Here is a 14783-nt window from a genome sequence, read left to right as displayed (position 1 = left end):
AAACAATCCCCCCAAAAATGTTGCTCCTTAACCAAGTCCGAATTTTCCTATTCGAAATTTTTGAAATTGGAATGCTCATAGAAATTTCGGAAATTATCGATAACAGTTGCCTTCCCATCTTCCTGAATGTGATTCTCAGAGCCATAAGGTTAAACACTCTTGAATATTGAATGAAGTAGAGAGTTTTTTAAAGCACTAATTTTATTTTGTAGTTTTGTGTACAACGTTGATATCTAAACAAGTCTCCGTGCCCAAAATGTTTGAATTCAGAAGGAGTTTTTAGTGAATGTTACAATAAATGTGGTAAAATATGTGGGATATTTACTTTGTTTTTCAGCATTTACGGTAAAAAATAGGCGGGGATCTTGTGTGAAGATAATTTTTCGTGATTTTCGGAAACTTAAGTTGTTTTTGTTCTGTATTTCGCCCCGGCAATGCGAAGATTATCTTAAAATATTAATGATAAAAGAAAAAACTCTTTGAACACCTGTCGACTGTCATTTCTGAAACAACAGAATGAAGTTTAAAAAAAAGCTGATATCCAACTTCGTCGCAACATGTTTGAAACCATCAAATAAAAGCAATACTTTGTTCGACGAATAATCGCCTCACAGCGAAACCGCTATTGAAAAAAGGAATTTTCTTGTAAAGTTGAGGCAGATGAATTCCTCGTGTATTTTTAACGCACTGGTTTCTTCTCTTCGGTGCGAGTTCATTTTCCCGACGATTTTACTGTGTTTTGCAACACTATGAGTAAATACTTACTTTCGGGAGCGAGCATAATCTCGAACTTCTTCGTTCGAATCCGGAAGAATTTCAAATCGTTCGTCGGATCGAATTCCCGTATGACGCCCCTCGCGATGCATGTAAGCTCTTTGCAGTGCTTGATGTAATGGGCTGTTTCCATTGTGTCGAGAGTGCTGTAAATTGCTTGTTCTCCGTCTCTATCAGCAATGATTACTCCGGCAACATTGGGGTGATCTTCGATTCGCTTTAGGACATCCTTTACTTCGCTGGGAGCTCGTTCACTCATTCTTCATAAAACCAGACTATCAACGAGAAACAGGAAATCAAATTAATGTGATGGCGCGATCTTCGAACCTACAAGCGAGTCCTTTTCATAAACAACGTACATGTACTTGCCTTTTGTCTTAAATCTTCTCTTCCAAAAGATTCTTCGCGTTTCGCTTTCGTCGTCTCGATGTTATCGTGCGCCTAATATTAATTTAACACCGTTATCGCAAAATCCGCGTACCATATCCGACATTTGCCCAAACAATACCCCTGCCAGCGACGGAAAGCGAATCTCCCTCAACTCGGCTCTCGAAATTCGCCGGCTCTTTTATTTTTGGAGTGTAGTCTTTTGCATTAGACGGCATCATTTTGCAAGCACTTAAATTTATTGTTTTCCGTCAATTTGCATCACGTTTGACACACACTAGTCCATCCATTGTAAGTATACATTACAATTTATTATGGAAAGTACTTTTTCGTCCCTGCCATCTTTAAAGAAAGGCAATGTCAATCAGTATAATTTAGTTCCTTCGAGGAACGAAATGATTTTTTTGTAATTTCGTATTTGAAGCAGGGAACAACTAATTATACATCTCATTTTCAAGACAACTCGAACAGTTCCGATAAGGAGTGTTCGTTGTCGGTGTTTATGCAAATCTGCGAAGATTTCCGCTTCTGGAATATTGCCGTTGTCTCCTCTTTCGTGTTTTTTTTCAATCTCTCTCCGTATTGAGGTGTAATGGTGTGTAAAATGAAATTGAAATGTGCTTTTTTTTAGTTAAACCGTTCAACTCTCTTGACTTGGGTCAGTAAGAACGAGAAATTACCAAATTGACTTCCGCAAAATCTGAACAACGAAATCAACATATTTTTATGTTGTGTGAGCAACTCATTGAGTTATAGACAAACCTAGGTCATTGTAATGCGCTGGGAACAAAGGATTTTTTTCTTTTAAGCCGCTGATTCAATACAGCTGCTGACAACCGGCCTGTGAAAGTTCTTGTCTTGTTTGCCAATGTTGTTGAGCTGTAGCGCTCGAATTCCGTGCTTTGTCGAGATGAAAAGTTTTTATTTCTTTTCGAAGCGATATGGAGAAAGAACGAAGTTCAAGAGAAACAGGTGCCAAAAAGCGCATACTTAAAAATCAACTGCCCATCTATTTTAAAACAGTCTGTGTCGCTCCCAGGGTCTATCATTCTGCTGTCCTCGAGGGCAGGGGCCCTGGGAGCGAGGCCTAAGATGGCTTGAAAACGAGGCACACGGTTTATGGGCCTCGCTTCCAAGTAAATACAGTCTTGAAGAGCCTAACCGCATAAACGTGGCAACCTTGAACAAGTTACAGTTTTTTTCTTCCAAGTTATATATAGCTGCACTGGCACCTTAAAAAGCGACCTACAGTAGGTTGTTGTTTATGGCATCAGTATGCTTCCACCGTGGTCAGCTGCCAGAGTTTCCCCGCTACCAACTTGGAACGTTAACTACCGGCACCCATCACATTGATTTGATTTTGATTTGTTGAAGATAAACTAGTTGGTGGAATGCCATAACAACCGCTGCTGTCTGTAAGAATCGCTGTACGAAAACGCAGGGGACCTCTGAGCTGGGATCTTTGACCACGTTTTAACAATCCCCATGAGCCTGCGTGTACGAAAGCGACCGCTGACACGAAGATTCTGAAACCTTGCACCTTCGGCAAGGATCCAAAAAATGCGACCATCCGTCACCATGTACAAACCCTTTTTTAGACAATCGCCAAGGAAAGCCATGTTTTGCTTCTAAAAGGACAGTTCTCCCGCGAACTGATGTGAATTAATGAAAAGTGGTTACACTTCAGAAATCTTTGCTTTTGCAGAACGAAGCGCCTTAGCGTATTGCTGGTTGCCCTTGGCCCGAAACAGTTTGAGTAAATGTTTGTTGTCTCGTGAAAGCAAGAATCGCTAGTACAGACGGTAATGTATAAATGGTTTGTAACTATTCTCCAGGGACACGTAGAACAATGCTACAATGTATAATTGCTGGTGACCGGAAAAAAAGAAAGCTAATGAGTTTTTGTTCGTCCACCGACACAGCGGCGATGACGTCATGTGAAAACCACCAGACGTTTACGACCTCCGTCTTGGAAACGAGGTTCGATACAATCAAGTCGGACATGGAAGTAGAGAAAAAAATAATTTTGTATTTCCATTATAATTTATAGGATACCAGGAAACTCGTAAAAGCAAAAGAAAGAACAAAAATTGCGTTGCCGGATAGCGTACCCAGCATTATCAACTCTTCCATACATGCATTTTCTAAGATGTCACATTTGCCTTCTTGAACCCGCAAAACGACTAAAATGTGACTTTTGTAAGCAGACAACGTCAATTAGTATCACTGTTTACTGCGAACCCAATAGCGAAGATACCCTTGACGTCACCTATTGTCATTAGAACGTCATTGGCGGTCGAAACAAGGGGTCTTTTGTTCCTGTGGTTGGCACATTTGAATAACAAAGCCTAAAATGTTTGTAAACAGATATCTTTGCTATTACGGCCGACAAAAATTGGACATTTGCCGACAATTCCTGTTTTTGCACTTATGACCCGATCTAGTTACGGATGCAAGACCAATTTTGTTTGCTTTTAGTGTCGATGAGCATCGGATTCCATGTTCGTATGACCGGTCTTTTTGTTTCCTTACCCAATGCAAGAAGAAAGCAAACCCTAGAAGATTTGCCGAAATTAGAATTCCAATAGCCCTTCCTTTCTTGTGACAGATACAAACCAAGAAGAGCTTTAATGTCTCTGAAGCTATTGCATGGATCTTGCATCCTTGCATTATCCGTGTTGCTCACGGCTTTATCACTAATATCACTACTTCACGTAAACTACTGACAAATGTTAACCAAAGGACAGACTAGGAGCAGTTTGCAAGATCAAATCCTGCGACTGCAAAGCACTTATATCGGTGAGACCGGCAGAAATCTGAACGGAAGCCTGAGTGAACGCAAACGAGCGCCGAGAAGTGGCGACGTAAGAAATAACATTGTAGAACAGCATTTACAGACAAACCACAGAATCGAATGGGACTCTGCTGAATGCTTTACCAACAGTACTAACTACTACTAACAAAACTTACTGGAAAGCTGGTACAGAGACCACTAAACTTCCCGCACCCTACAAACGACTCATCGACGGCATCAATAAGACAATACACTGACCGAGTGATAAGAGTGTTTCTTCTTGTTTACGTAGTCTGCGTATCTCATGCTCCTCACGCAATCCTCTCTATTTTTTTTTCAATTTCTTGTCTCAATCATCTGTTCTTGCAACAATATCGCACTCTGCATTTCACCTTGCAGGCTCTTGTCGTCGCAACCTGAAAAACCCTTCTCTTGCTTGGTTTTCAGCTTTTTCCAAATCTCTTTCCAACACCTGTTTTTCCGGGACACGCAATCTTCTCCGCTTTTCCAGCATCTCCTTTTGCAGTCATTGCCTGATCCTTGTATACTCCTTTACAATCTTGTTGCTCTTGGCCGCCAGGAGGCACTTTCGAGTTGTCTTGGCCATGTAACAGGCAAGTCGTTCGTTTTTCGTTTTTTGTGAAAAACTCCCATGTGCGGGAACCCGGTACAGTCACAAACCACCTGAACGATCATTAGAACAGAGACGCAAAATTGCGCGACTCACTACCATGAACAAATTAGCGAACAGTAAAATTGCAGTCAATATCCCGGAGTATAATATTACGCCCCGCGCGTAACGGTAACACCTGTAAGTACACCTTTTTTTTTTTTTTTTTTTCGGAACCACTAAAAGAATGGAACACTATACCTTCTTTTTTATTAGATCAGCCATCTGTAGACAATTTTAAATCTGCTATAACGAACTCCTTTAGTCTCTCCCACTGACTTTGTGTATTTATTATTATTAATTATTATTATTAATATTTATTTGCACATTCACAGTGATGGGAAACCTTTGTGAATTATAATATAAAAATAAATTTTCTCATAGTCAACATCTGTAATTCTTAAGAGCCTCTCCCTCATTTATTCCTTTTTGTGTAGAGTCACTCATGCATCGCTCCATAGTCTGCCATTCAAGTTACATCCCCTTAATATTTTCTTCATTGCCTTGTACCCATCTAGCTCAGTCCTTCTTTTCCCAACTGTCAGGCATTCTTACATCTTATGCACCAACTGGTATTACTACAACAGAGCTTATTCGTAAATGGCAGCCAAGTAAAATATCCTTTTTGTTGTTATGCTAATATGAGTTTCGAACCCCGCTATAATGGGAAAAAATTCAAAAGGATTTGAAAACTAGTAGTTCTAATTAACATGGATACTTATACTCTTAAACCGAGAGTAAGGTCTCGAGCCCTCATGAATTTTTTTTGTCAGGCAGTTCTCTCCTAGGTAGTTCGGCCGCTTTTCAAAAGCTGAATAAAATGAAACATTTACTGAAATGCTTGAGAAATTTGAAATTGGCGATTTTTTCAGGAGGTTTTCGTCCACGTCAACGTAGTAGATATTTCAGGCCTTTGTCTTTTGATTGACGTCAGCGTATTGATGACGTCAACTCAACAGGTCTCAACAGGCTATTATTTTCTATCTTTTGTTTTCCAGAATTACTTAACACTCGAACAATTTACAATTGTCAAAATGTCGGTCTGAATGAGGAATTGAACCAAGAACCGGCTTCCGCTTCACCGACAAAGCGAACTCGGAATCGGTCGGTGATTGCATGATAACCAGCCAGGCAATAGCAATGTCGTACCCAGAGTCCTCAGGCTCTTTGGTCAGCGGGCGGAGTCTCTCCAGGCTACAGCCCACTCACTTAAGAGCCCGAGGACGAGCCCGAGGGCTATGGGTACGAGATTGATGTAGTGGCTACTGGTCATTCCAGGACACGTTTCAACACGTTTTGTTTGCAAACAAATTTGTTCGAATTTTTTTCAATGTTTTCTTTTGTATTTGAGAATCGTTTATTTTTGCTTTCAAATTTCCTGGCGCCGCCATATTGAATAATTGTGACGTGTATGGTTGCTCTATTGTTATACTAAAGCAGGAACCCGTAACCAGGAGCCCACATGTCCAATACTTGGTCTATGTTGCGGCATTTCCACGGATCAAGCTATTTTTAGACAAGTTATTAAATAAGATTTTGCAAGAGCCCATAACCAGGAGCTTACAACTCCAATACTCGGTCACTCTATGTACTAACGGCATTTTCACAGATCAAGCTATTTTTAGACGAGTTCTTAAATAAGCTTTGGCTTGCACGAGTGACCATTCTCAATCCCATGGGTAGTCATTTCTCTCTTATGCAAGACTTGTGATTGGCTGGAAAGGTCTGGTTTCCCGGGAAAATCAACCGAAAAATAACGTGACAAAAGCTACTTGGCTTGCTGCTGACGTCATCTCTGCCATGTTGGTGTACTGAACAACAGCGAAAAAGTCGTTTGGTATTTGGCCACATTATTAAGCAAAACGCGAACGACCTTTTTCTTTTGTTTTTTACACCAACATGGCCGTCTAATCACGTGAATGCAAGCCAAGAAAGGTCACAATTATTTAAGATGGCGGTGCCCGCAAGGTCTCTTAATACGGCGATCTCTCGTGGGCTGAGTTTCAGGCGATCTATGGCCGGTTGGTCGAAGCCTGGTTAGCGCTAACCGTTGGTTAAGAGGTATGGGGCCGGTTGCTCGAGGACTGGTTAGCGCTAACCGTTGGTTACGAGGTATTAAAAGCTATAGGTTTTCATGGTACTTAACGTCGGTAATCGCTAACCATACTTCAAGAAACTCGAGCATAAAAACCTAAAGGTTTCCATGGTATTTGACGCCGGTTAGCGCTAACTATGCTTCGGGCAACCCGGGTCTGATCTTGATTCTAGGTTTTTTGTGCTTACGGGGCTTTTAGCCCGTAATGCACTATGTCGTGGAAACGCCGATTCTTGTCCGCAAGCCCGTGGTTCCAGGATAGGTCCGCAAGGAGTGCGTACCGTTACGTAACAGCTTGAATGAAGACTCGGCATTCGATCCAAATCGCTAAAATGCACGCGTCGAACACAAAAGGGAAGAATTGAATCACAAATCGAAAGTTTTGACTACCTTTGTGGTTTTGGGTACTCCTGAAGCGTTTTCTTGTTGAAAATCCAAAGTTTTATCTCTTTCGTGCTTGGTCCGACGCCTTCTTTTCTCCACGTACTCACTGCGACAAAATCACATTAATTACCCGTAAGCACTTGTCCTCTCAGGGGACTATTTGTTCTCGGGGGTTTTGAGGGTTTCGTCCCTAATCAACCCCAGACCCAGACTCTGGCAGTGGTTCAACTGCTGCTTGGCTTGCACCCACTCAAGCTATTACTCGACCGTCATGTTGGTATACAAAACAAAAGCAAAATATCGCTCGCGTTTTGCATGATAATAGAGCCAAATTCCCAAAAGGCGTTTTCGCTATTGTTCATTACACCAACATGGCCGCCATGACGTCATCACTCCCCGAGAACGATTTCCTTGACCAATTATTACCGTCGTTATAATTATTTTTGTTTTTATCGATTCAGTTATTGGTTGAAGGACTGGTAATATATTGTCTTGCATTGCTTTTATACCCCGAATCCGGTTATATTTCCTACGCTTTTTAACTCTAGCGGATTTTCGTCTCATGATCCCGAGATTGGTAGAATCTTTTCGCAACCTCCACTAATTTCATTCAAACGAGACAAAAACGTAGGCAACTTTTTGGTTAGAAGCGCACTCAAAACAACCCGGCACTTTAAAATGCGCGCGCTCACGATACAAAACTTGTCATTTCACTCTTAACACTAGCAAAATATTGGGACCTAAGCGATCTGTTAAGATCACCAATCGTTTCACATGTACCTCCGCAAATGTTATTTATTGCATAACCTGTATGTTATGCAGTAAATTATACATTGGCGAGACAGGTAGACGACAAGGCGACCGATTCCGCGAACATCTTCGCGATGTTGAGAAGAATGGCAAGGATGCATCTATTGCAGTCGCTCGTCATTTTAGTCTCCCTAACCACTCCAAACAACACAAGGCTATCTGCGGCCTTTCCCTACATCAAGGTACGACGGAAAGCCGCAAGAATCTGGAACAAAAATTCATTTTCCAAAATCGGCACCCTTAATCCCCACGGTATTAACGAACGCTTTTAATGTATTCCTATTTTTCACGTTGCCATGTTACCACCAATAGCGTCGCTCCTACTCCACTATAAAAACTATACACAACCCATAATTCCTCGATTCGCTCTGACGAAGGGCTAACGCTCGAGACGCCAACTTACAAGTGCTGTCGAGAAGTTGCACCAGGGACTATCTGGATCAAATTCAACAAGTGATCAGAGCGGGTCTTGAACCCGGGAACTCGAGATCTCAAGGCAAGTGCCCTAACCACTGCTCCACACTGCCGCCTTACATCAAAACTAGACGCTCCGTGAGCGTAAAATGGATTGCCTCTGGTACATGTTACACAAAAACAGAGGGCAGTGAGTTGGGTGGTATTGAAGGTGCTGAAAACTGGATTTTCCTAGGAGTAATGCCGAAAATAAAGAATCGAAAAAAAGAAAAAAAGCCTAGGAATCCAATAAGTACTCCTGGTAACTCCTACAATGGAAGAAGGATGCTGGAGGATCGAGCTTGAATGCGGCATATTTCTCATCATACCAAGAGCAGCTCAGTCCGGAAAAGAAACACTACTTCTTTTTTGTTTCCTCAGAAATGGTTAATGCATTCGAAGTTTTTTACTACCTGAATGATTTGAGATTAGATTAAACCAGTATATTGTTGAAAAATCTTCGTTTTAATGAGTAGTGTAAACAATCTTTCCACTAGTCAGTGGAAACAATAAATTGGGTTAAGCAGGAAGCAGTTGAAGATATATTGTTGGCTTCCCAAATAAACTTATTTTACACTGGAATGACTAAACATATTTTCTGACGTGCAAAACTATGGCTACCTTTCATCACTTGCAAGGAATAACACTTGAAACACAAAATGGCTAAAAATTATTGTCATCTTTATGAAAACAACTCGCAAATTGGTTAAGTTCGAACATGATCAATGCACAAAAAAAAAATCTCAAAAACCTTTTTCCAGCCAAAAATGTTATTGAAACAAACAACATGAAAGAAAAAACTAATCATTTCATTGTATGTGTTCAAACAAGCAACACACGCCGTGTCAAAAACCACACGCAATTAAATAAATATCCTGAAATTTCCCACCAGTACTCGGGATCAAACCCTTGACTGAAGAACCATTCCTTTCAATAATGAAGCCAAAAAAATGGGCAACAAACTTTCTTTCAAATAATTCTTGACTAACAAGAATTAATCAAATTTCAAATTGTTTTTTTACCTGCAGACTGTGCGGAGTTGAGTACAAATAAATAACATTATAAATTGCCAGAAAATTGTAAACACAGATCCACTGAAAGGGGTTCGATTCCTTCTCTGATATCTAAGCCGAAAATGTTACCAGAGAATTTGCCGTTTGGTTTCAGTGTTGTATATAACATCACAGTTAGTAAAAAGAGAATGCCGAAAACAAATGCTAGAGAGCATCTACTTTAAAATAAATATACTTATGTCCCATACTGTTTTCTAAGAGCGTCATTATGTTAAGGTCTAATCATAAACCGCCATGACAGGAGTAGACGAGGTTCATTTTTTTGGTTGCGCGCTTCAAACGACACGCTCGACACGCTTAGTGTGAAAAGACGATCGTGTTGCTCGAGCGGCATGCCTTTTGCTTCTCTCGCTTCAAAGTAAAGCTATTTGATTGGATAAACGTGGTTACGTAGATATCTCAGCGCGCGAAATACCATTCCAAAAATAACTCCATCTGGTCGTCTATTGGGATAGGAATCTTGTGGTGATGATGCTCTTAAAGATTTTTGAGTGTCCTGTGTAAATTAAATTACGTATGAAATCGTCTACTTGTATCATAGACTACATAAAACAAGTTCTGCTTATGGTGTGACGTGTACTCGGTTACGTAACATTCTCATGTCTCCGAAGTGAAAATAAGAATGGCGTCGTTGTTTTGTTTTGCAGTGTGACAAACGCAAGTTTACCAGAAGTGAATAAGGAGTGAACGGAGCCGCCATCAGATTCTAGACTCTCTGTTGTCACAGAAACAGTTGCCACACTGTGTCTTGTAGTATCCCGTTTGGATTTGTGGAAATTGAGCGTCTTACCGCTCCTGTGGTTTTGAGAAGACTAGACTGACGTGATGAGCATTCACGAGTATGACGAGATTCAGAAATGCACAGCGGTCTGGGAAGTGCGGCTGCGCAGAAGATGAGCATGTGCACCTATTACGTCATTCTCGTCCCCAGGGTATGCGGTTCTCTCTTGAGTAGCACAGATCTCTCTGGGAACGAGGATGATGTTCACTTGACCTTACTCTCGGTGGTGTTTGGAAAAAATATGACAGTTGCTTTTCTTTCGTTTTATCACATTTCGTTAATTTCTTATCAAAAACAAGAAGTCAAAAATAAACAGATTTTAAAAGAATTGTCATCGGCCTGAGTAAGAGACAATATTGCGTTTAAAAGATGGGTCCATTCATCTTCGTGGAAAGGTCGCCGCCATCTTGGCAGGGTGACTTTGTATTCTTTCACGAGAACGTTCTACCCAATGAGAAGAAATTGTTGTAAAAATATGTGAAAACGCTGAAGAACTACCAGTATAAGTTTTTGCCTCAAGCCCTTAGGTTAAAAATTTGAAAGAGTTGCTTAAAATCAAATTTTCTCTCCCTCAACTTCATGTCGCAGTTCACTAGCTTTACAAGAGCCGTCGTTAAATGCCAACTTTAACGTCTGTTAACTCCGTTAGGGATGTAGTAACATGAACTCGCAAAAAGGCTGGAATTTTTTACGGCTTCCCTGCAAGGCTGCTTATGTGGCTTCCTTATCTGCGATGCCGGATCTGTTGCATAGAAAATCGTTTTTCTTATCCTGTCGGTTCCGCGGGATGTCCCTAGGGTATCAACCGTGACGCCACACGACTTCGGCGTTTGGACGCCATCTTGTTCTGGCACAAATAACCTCGATCTCATGTGATAGTGTTAGGCTTGCCCAAGGAAAGTGTCTAGTCCTGTCGGACGGGGTCAATACCTGGATGGGTGACCTTCCGACAATACCAAATGTCTCGTTGATGACAAAATAAGAATCGAACGCATCTCACTAATCCTTGATTACTGCTAGTATATCATGTATTCTCTCCATTGTACTTTAATCTCTTAACGGGATTAAAACGAACTCGCCATTAATCTGCTTCAAGATGACATGGTCATGGGTCAGAGTCTTTTTCACTCCTGGAGTTTTTAACCCTTCTGTACCCACGGCTCCTAACTAGTTCCATAGATTTCTTTGTTGTTTGAAGTCGTGAGAATTTGGTGTTATCTCAAGATCACACCTTTTAAGCTGATAATAATCTTCATTCTCAATACCTGGCTAACTGACATTTCATTGAAAGGTAATTTACATACCGATCATTGCTGGAAGTCAAAGAGTTAACTAATTTCAACTGCTTATTGACCAAAGGTGAGGACAAATGGAAGGCCACAAAAATGTGGTCGTATAAACGTGCTCAAAATGAGGGTATGAATTTTAATGGCGTCAAAAGCGGATGGAATGATCACTCTTAGATTAAATTAATTTTTTTCGAGTCTCCTTACAGACAATAAAAGCACCGTTTCCTTGCTTTTTCCTCCTCGCCAAGATAGCCTCCACAATTTTTTTTTTAAGTTGCAACTGGTCAAGGCATCTTGCTCATCTCCTGATTGCTGTAGATGGTTCAACTCCATCACCGTCGGAACGCATCTCGTCACTTGTTCATCACGTGCTTATCACTTGTCATTACATGCCATCGTCTCATTGGTTTAAAGCACAATGGATAACTAAGGAAAACAGGAATCTCAAAGCCTCAAGATTTCTTCGTCGTTCACGTGGCAAACAGCGGCAGGCAAATGAAAAGGTATGGTTCATTCAATAATTCATGAGCTAACAGCCTATCAAGACACTGATAAGACGCCACGTGGATGAGCTTCAAACCCGATAGAACACTTCTCATTAGAATAGGCCATTTCCGAGTTCATGTCTGCCTCCTCTTCAAAGCGAGTCTTAAGTGCGAAGATTTTATTATAAAAATTAGTTTTCATTCATAAGTAAAGTAGAACTAATAGACCATATTCGTATTCTCAGTATTGGACTGGAACTACAATAAGCGACAAAAATAGTTGAGACACTGAACTGGGAAGACAACAATTAGGGAAAAATCACCTTAACGTCACATTTTCCACTTGCACTGCCCCCTCTTTTCCCGCCTTCCCCCTTCAAGGTTGGTAACGGAAAAAGAAAGAGTTGGCGAAAAAGAAAACAACATTGTTTGGGGGGGGGGGGGGCCGGGGTTTAGATGGAAAGACTTTGTCCGAGATTCCTTGAAAGGGAAAGTGTCTCAACACTTTTGGCGCTTATAAGCGACAAAAATAGTTGAGACACTGAACTGGGAAGACAACAATTAGGGAAAAATCACCTTAACGTTACATTTTCCACTTGTACTCCCCCCTCTTCCTCCGCCTCCCCCCTTCAAGGTTGGTAACGGAAAAAGGAAGATTTGGCGATAAGAAAACAACATTGTTTGGCGGAGGGGTGGGGGGGGGGGGGGGGGGGCGGGGTTTAAATGGAAAGACTTTGGGGAAGGGATTTGTCCGAGATTCCTTGAAAGGGAAATTGGCGCTTATTGTAGCTTGCAATGGAGGCTAATGCGGTGAAGTCTTTTTAAATGCAAATACTTTTTCATATATTCCCTCTCCATTGCAAGCTAGTTTCTGTCCAATACTGAGAATATGAATATGGTCTATTGGCATCACCCAACTAGTGGACTAATACAAATCCTGCATTTTGATTGGCTACGCTACTAAAGGACTATTAGTAATAGTCCTTGAGTAGTGAAAAACGTGACGCTTTCTTTCGTTTTATTCCCAAATAAACATTTCTTTAACTTGCATTTGCTAACTTTATTATTAGGTGCGGTTACACGGGGCACTTTTACCGTGGTAAATTGCCTTTTTACCACGGGAAACTGTATTTAGTAGTGTGACCGACGCTTCCCGAGGTAAATTTCCCGTGTAAAATATCCATGGATCCGTCAAAAAGATCAGTGGAAGCGCCCATGACATTTAACGTGGGAAGTTGGAAGGGTGTTTTGATGCCCGAGGTACAGGAGCCAATCGCGATGCTGATGAAGTTGTGATTAAGTTTCCCGCCAATGAATTGCGTGAGATTTCGTTTTATCTCGGTAATCTTCGTAACGTGTGACCCCTAGTTAACGCGGTATACTAAAACTCAAGTGTGAGGCACCGCGGGATAATTTACCATGGGAAATGGCATTTACCATGGTGAGTGTAACCGCACCTATTGCCTTTTCTGTCCGACTAGTTGGATGATCCTAAAACAATTAGACCCTTCGCCCTAAAGGGCTACCGTTCTATTTGTTAATTATTTAAAAAAATCGCACTTAAACTCGCTTTGAAAAGGAGGCAGACGTGAACTCGGAAATGGCCTATTCTAGTAGTAAGGCCTGGATTGTTTTTTGCATGCTAACTTCCTCACAATTTGAACCCTTGTTCGGACTCCCGAGGGAGCCGTTCAAAAACAGTCGCCTTCACCTAGTGTTTTTAAACCCGATAAAACACTGCTGCTCGCTTTTTAAGCAGTACTTAAAATTCAAAGAAATAATGCAATATATTCGGAAGATATAAGTTTACAAAGATTCTTTTCATTGCGCGGAGAACATTTAGATTAGGCGAGCCAAAGAGTTGAACCCGGATCGATCGGTTCTCTGTGCATATTCCAATATCCAGTAGACAAACGAGACAAACTCCTGGAGAATCGAATTTTTTTGAGTATTGACATAGTAGTACCCAGCAAAACAAGTAAAAGCTAACCGTCTTCAAAGTGGTTTTTAGACCTAAATACTGTAGATCAGCGCGGCTTTTCTTAGAAACGCTATTTCTTGTTGAACAAAGGCTCTAATTCTGCCTGTTCTCATTTTTTATACAGCGATAAGCTTGTCATATTAAGATGGGATATTGCGTCGTGTAATTGTAAAGAAATGTCCAATGTCAGTTTGACGGATGGCCATTTGTGTTTACCTTTTAGATATGTCCAGGATCGACCCTAATTAGATGCACACCGATTTCAATAAGCGTCACGAAGTGTCCCCGTACTGTTATCCCCAACTTCAACATCACTCGTGTCTCGGAATACAGACAATAAACGTCACCAAGTGTCGCTAGTCAAATAAAGATAAACGGCTCCATTTACCCTAAGCTAATATATAGATTTCGCCGAGCATAAAAGCAATATAGTGTATATGGAAATAATATATAGTTCTGCATAAAGGTCACAATTAATCGTCATCAGTGAATACAGTTTACAGTGATCAAACACCTCTGAGGTGACAGCTGTAAACAAACAATCCTTGCAACCAATAACGAACTAAAACTGAAATTTCATGCACAGTGGTCTCTTTCGCAACATTTTCCGTTTGACTTCACATTACACATTACACATTCCGTTAGCACTTTACATTACACTCTAATCAGTTAAGTCTGATAATCTTTATACCCTCTCTCTTCAGTTTAGAACAACAGTAAAAATCTAACTAATTAAAAAGTCAAGCCAAAGAGCAGTAAATTCATTTACTCGACTGCAGTTTCAAAGTCCAACAAAGCAGCTCACGA

The 14783-nt window shown here is 40.9% G+C and overlaps 1 protein-coding gene and 1 long non-coding RNA gene across 3 annotated transcripts in view; one reads left to right on the top strand and one right to left on the bottom strand.

Annotated features, from left to right (window-relative positions):
- The window catches only part of LOC138049363 (uncharacterized), a 26817-nt gene extending 26508 nt beyond the window's left edge, over positions 1-309 (top strand). For both annotated transcript variants that reach the window (XM_068895611.1, XM_068895612.1), the window contains exon 19: positions 1-309. This exon is cut by the window's left edge and continues 337 nt beyond it. The gene's annotated coding sequence lies outside the window, so the exon portion shown is untranslated.
- On the bottom strand, positions 154-1371 carry LOC138049365 (uncharacterized). Its single transcript, XR_011132377.1, has 2 exons — positions 1144-1371; positions 154-1049 (listed from the first exon to the last, which is right to left on the bottom strand). It is a non-coding gene; the product is annotated as an uncharacterized lncRNA (long non-coding RNA).
- Between the last annotated feature and the right edge of the window lie 13412 nt (positions 1372-14783).

Source organism: Montipora capricornis, chromosome 5, assembly GCF_036669925.1.
Source record: "Montipora capricornis isolate CH-2021 chromosome 5, ASM3666992v2, whole genome shotgun sequence".
In the NCBI taxonomy this organism is placed as follows: Eukaryota; Metazoa; Cnidaria; class Anthozoa; order Scleractinia; family Acroporidae; genus Montipora; species Montipora capricornis.
This window is presented reverse-complemented; position numbering and strand designations above follow the sequence as displayed.